Genomic DNA, 5,916 nt, shown 5'->3' with positions numbered 1-5,916 from the left:
GCACCCTGACTGTACTCGTTGCAATGGAAGACATTTGATAGTATTTTCACACGACACGACCACTTTGCCTACTCTTAATTATTGACTAATATAATGGAATGCATATTTTTTATAAATTCTGATTGTTGTTACAAGCAGAATTTTGACAATATTACCGTTATATCAACACACTCTTCACACCCGTTTAACAACTCTAAATAGTTTTGGCATAGTAGGCATCAAGTCCCTTCCCAATAATGTTGCCTACAACGTTGCATACAATGTTCATATTCATCGAACACATATTACGCCCTAGATGCCTTCAATTGCCCAATTTATAGCCACGCCCAATTTAGGATTATTATTTAACAATGTGATGTTGCGCTCCAAAGGGATAACTTGAAATAACATGATGTAGATAATTAAATAATCAAAAGAAAAATGTGTTTATTTTACACTCTTAGAAAAGAAGGTTCCTTATAGAACCAACAAGGCTTCTATCACTTCCTTAATATATGGAACCACTAAAAGTTATATATATTTGGGTTCAGTGAAGAAGAACCTCTAGAGTTCTGATCAATGAAAGGTGAATGTTTTGAGGATGGGAACCCAGCAGCCCTCCAGTGGTCAGATCAAGTCCACCCAGCCCGGGATTCGAACCCGCCGCCTTTCAGCCATAGGTCATACTCCCGCAACAGCTCCAACTTCTTAGCCGCTGGGTGAAAACCTGAGTTAATTTTCAGAAATAAGCATGAGTTAATCTGCCAAAATGAAGACAAAACGCTATGCAGACATACATGGTATCGCTTGTTATACATAATTATTATACATAAATCATTGCCAAAAGCACAACACACACTGTTGCATGTAGGTCTATATTATTTATAGGTTGATCATATAGAAATATAAAACATTATTTTTAACTACTCCAAAGCAATTACATGTGGCTCAGGAACCACTGACTCACTGCATTATTCTATAGTATTATCAAGACACCTGCTGTTAACTCTTAACTACTTAGGACAGCTCACGAGGTATCCTAAATATCTACCGACTAGGTGAGACTAGAGACTTCATGCATAGCTGTAATTTATACCCATAAGTGTAAAATGTCTTTATTCTCAGCACTTATACGACCAATTTTCTACTCTGAGACGCTTTGTGGATATGGGCCCAGATCTCAAAAATGTTGTTATAAAAAAACGTAGAATGTTTGTTTAACATAGTAATAAAAAATGAATATTACTAATGTAACCCACTGTAAAGACTGGGTTTAGTTGATTGTGTTGCACTGCTCATGTCCGCGTTCTGGAACTGTCCGCGTCCACGTACAGAACTGTCCGCGTCCACGTACAGAACTGTCCGCGTCCCCGTACAGAACTGTCCGGTCCACGTTCGGTGTGGCGCCAAGGATATTGCCCGGTTACGCGCAGAGTTGCTGAGGTGATCTTGGGGAATAACGACGGAGTTCACTAGTGTTGAGACACCGAAGTTCAGTGTTCAATTTGCTTTTTTCTTTACGGTCAGGGACAGTATGAGTGTAGCCAGATCCTTTTCACTCTCTATCCTTGTTTCAAATTGTGTTTCACCGGATTCGTCATCATCATCGAGACGAGGGACAGACGAACGACCTGCTAGCTAGCTACTCTACCAGCAGCATCCTAGTTTATCCTAGCTAGTCAGTACAGTTAGGTAAGCTAGCTAGCTACTCTACCAGCAGCATCCTAGTTATCCTAGCTGGTCGGTACAGCTCGGTAAGCTAGCTAGCTACTCTACCAGCAGCATCCTAGTTATCCTAGCTAGTCAGTACAGCTAGGTAAGCTAGCTACTCTACCNGGGTTTAGTTGATTGTGTTGCACTGCTCATGTCCGCGTTCTGGAACTGTCCGCGTCCACGTACAGAACTGTCCGCGTCCACGTACAGAACTGTCCGCGTCCCCGTACAGAACTGTCCGGTCCACGTTCGGTGTGGCGCCAAGGATATTGCCCGGTTACGCGCAGAGTTGCTGAGGTGATCTTGGGGAATAACGACGGAGTTCACTAGTGTTGAGACACCGAAGTTCAGTGTTCAATTTGCTTTTTTCTTTACGGTCAGGGACAGTATGAGTGTAGCCAGATCCTTTTCACTCTCTATCCTTGTTTCAAATTGTGTTTCACCGGATTCGTCATCATCATCGAGACGAGGGACAGACGAACGACCTGCTAGCTAGCTACTCTACCAGCAGCATCCTAGTTTATCCTAGCTAGTCAGTACAGTTAGGTAAGCTAGCTAGCTACTCTACCAGCAGCATCCTAGTTATCCTAGCTGGTCGGTACAGCTCGGTAAGCTAGCTAGCTACTCTACCAGCAGCATCCTAGTTATCCTAGCTAGTCAGTACAGCTAGGTAAGCTAGCTACTCTACCAGCAGCATCCTAGTTACCATAGCTACAACAACATCATCACTGGCTGCCTGCATTTCTTGTGGACCGATGGAGCTCCCCGGTTGTTTCATCCACCTGTTAAATCCCATGGAGGGCTTCTCCCTCCCTCGTTGACGGATGCTGGCTACCTCTGTCCGGTTCTCCTCTCTTCACTAGATGGACAGTAACTCCAGTGTTTAACCCCTCTGTGTCCTGGGACCAAACGTTTTAATATTATTTTCGGGGCGCCTCAAGTAGGCTGGACAAATGACATTTAAAAAAAAAAAGATCTGATAAAAACTAGATAATTACATCTGCCATGGAGCCCAGTTTCATAGTATTACCAATGAATGTTCTGGGAAAATACGTGACTGAATTAATGTTCAGGCTTATTGGTAATCAACGTTACATTAATGAAGTATAATTTCAAAACATGAGCATAAAAACAGGTAATAATAAACATGAATCATAATTATATTACTTCACAGTAATCTGTTAAATGCTTTTTCAGTCCTTCCTCTTGTGTTAGCAGTGTGGAAAGGGACAGAAAGAAGCCATACAGGAGTTTTCATGTGAGGGGGAGTGGCGGTGTATCCAGGGAGAAAACTAAACTAATATTCTGAAATGTCATTTGTGGTCTTATGCTCCCATCTATTGGAATTATGTAGCAACTGCAGTAGTACTGAATAATTTGTAATTCCTTACTAAAGTAGTAATTACTCAGAATTGTAAAATATAAAATGTTTTTGTTCATTTTACCACTTACAACCATAAAATAACCATTTATAGCATAACAAACAATGAATCTGACATAAACCAAAAACACAATACATTTAGGTAATTATATATTTAACTATACATTTATAGTTATATAGGTAATTATATATATAACTATTTATTTAAATGGGTGACATTTTCTGCCAAAGTAACAGCCCTGTAGACAAAGAAGAGCTCTCCAGTAGGTACCAAAACATTCAAAGGACATTTTCATAAAAGTGAGGTTACAAGTTTTATCAACGTTCAAAGCAGAATGACTTTCCCATTGTTCCTCAACTGTAGTGTATGATATACCATTTTCTAGCCCTGAGTCTCTACTTTTATCCAATCTGAAAAACACAATTTCAAATTTTGCTACAGAAGGCCGAATCGAGTCGGAAGGTCACATTTGACTGTGTAAAACCTAGCAGTACTACTGATTTCTCTGAGAGTGAGGCAGATATATAGTATTACTGTGTAAAACCTAGCAGTACTACTGATTTCTCTGAGTGAGGCAGATATATATTATTACTGTGTAAAAACTAGCAGTACTACTGATTACTCTGAGAGTGAGGCAAATATATATTATTACTGTGTAAAACCTAGCAGTACTACTGATTTCTCTGAGAGTGAGGCAGATATATATTATTATGTAATAAACCTAGCAGTACTACTGATTTCTCTGAGAGTGAGGCAGATATATATTACTGTGTAAAACCTAGCAGTACTACTGATTTCAGAGTGAGGCGATATATATTACGTGTAAAACCTAGCAGTACTACTGATTTCTCTGAGAGTGAGGCAGATATTAGCATTTGCAAAAAAACATAAATTTGTCCTTCTGAAAAACATCAGTGATAGATTTAACAAATACATGTCTGTCATTGAACAACCCATGCCATGATTAGATAGTGAAAAAACCATCTCTTTAAAAATTAACAAACAATAAAAGCTAATTTAACTTTGAAAAGGTATATTAGTTTTGGAATGAAACTCTTCTTATGTTTCCCCATCTGAGCTCAGAGTAGATGAGAGATGTAATGTTGTCTCTGTTGTGTTGAAGTCCAATCAAGCAGGAGAGACGACTCCCCTGTACCCAGCTGTGTGTCCATGAAGAGTGACGGTCTATGAATCTCCTATATATGTTGAGAGGGAGACTTTTCTACTGAACAAAGGGAAGAACTCATGGGTATGGTCAGTGAGTTAAACAACTGTCTCTAGTCATTTCTCTCCCATTTTCCCATTATTTTTTGTTGTTTATAATCCATAGATAATCTTTTTCCATTTTCATAGTCATAACAATATTAAACAAACACAGTATCCCTCATGGTGCTTGTCTGTCTGTCTTGTCTGTCTGTTGTCTGTGTCTGTCTGTGTCTGTGTCTGTCTGTCTGTCTGTCTGTCTGTCTGTCTGTCTGTCTGTCGTCTGTCTGTCTGTCTGTCTGTCTGGTCTGTTGTCTGTCTGTCTGTTGCTGTCTGCTGTTGTCTGTTCCAACTTAGTATACATGCATTATAAAAAAATAAAATAATATCTGATATTGCGAGTAAACAACCTCGGAATAGAAAAGACAAGAGTGCGTCTTCCAGCCCGCCAATAAATTACATAATTCAACCCTCCCGGTTAGTAAATTTACCTCAACATGCCCCTGGAGACGGCAGAGTAACGACACCAGCTTTTTACCGGTGCAGAGTTGACTACTAGCAAGAGAAGGCAGAGCAGGTCGATGCATTTGACAGTGAATTGTACCTGGAAAATATGTTTTTCTCGACCAGAGATGACTGAATTACTGTTCAGGATTATTGATCATCTTTGTATTAATGAAATATAATTTCAAACATAAGCATAAAAACAGGTAATAATAAACATTAATCATAATTATATTACTTCACAGTAATCTGTGAAATGCTTTTTCAGTCCTTCCTCTTGCGTTAGCAGTGTGGAAAGGGACAGAAAGAAGCACACAGGAGTTTTCCTGTGAGGGGGAGTGGTGGTGTATCCAGGGAGAACTAAACTAATCTTCTGAAATTTCATTTGTGGTCTTATGCTGCCATCTATTGGAATTATTTAGCAACTGCAGTAGTACTGAATAATGTGTAATTCCTTACTAAAGTAGTAATTACTCAGAATTGCAAAACATAACATTTTGTAGTTCATTTTACCACTTACAACCATAAAATAACAATATATTGCTTAACAAACAATGAAACTGACATAAACCAAAACATGATACATTTAGTTATTTATATATATATATATTTTAAATAAACCATTTATTTAGATGGGTGACATTATCTGCCAAAGTAACAGCCCTGTAGACAAAGAAGAGCTCTCCAGTAGGTACCAAAACATTTAAAAGCCATTTTCAAAAAAGTGAGGTTACAAAGTTTATCAACGTTCAAAGCAGAATTACTTTCCCGTTGTTCCTCAACTGTAGTGTATGATATACCATTTTCTACCTCTGAGTCTCTACTTTTATCCAATGTAAAAAACACAATTTCAAATATTGCTACATAAGACCGAATCGAGCCGGTCTGTCACATTTTACTGTGTAAAACCTAGCAGTACTACTGATTTCTCTGAGAGTGAGGCAGCTATATATTATTACTGTGTAAAACCTATCAGTACTACTGATTTCTCTCAGAGTGAGGCAGATATATATTATTACTGTGTAAAACCTAGCAGTACTACTGATTTCTCTGCGAGTGAGGCAGATATATATTATTACTGTGTAAAACCTAGCAGTAATACTGATTTCTCTAAAAGTGAGGCCGATATATAGTA

Source organism: Salvelinus sp. IW2-2015, unplaced genomic scaffold (genome assembly GCF_002910315.2).
Source record: "Salvelinus sp. IW2-2015 unplaced genomic scaffold, ASM291031v2 Un_scaffold5131, whole genome shotgun sequence".
NCBI lineage: Eukaryota > Metazoa > Chordata > Actinopteri > Salmoniformes > Salmonidae > Salvelinus > Salvelinus sp. IW2-2015.
The sequence above is the reverse complement of the archived record's forward strand: the minus strand, read 5'-3'. Positions refer to the sequence as shown.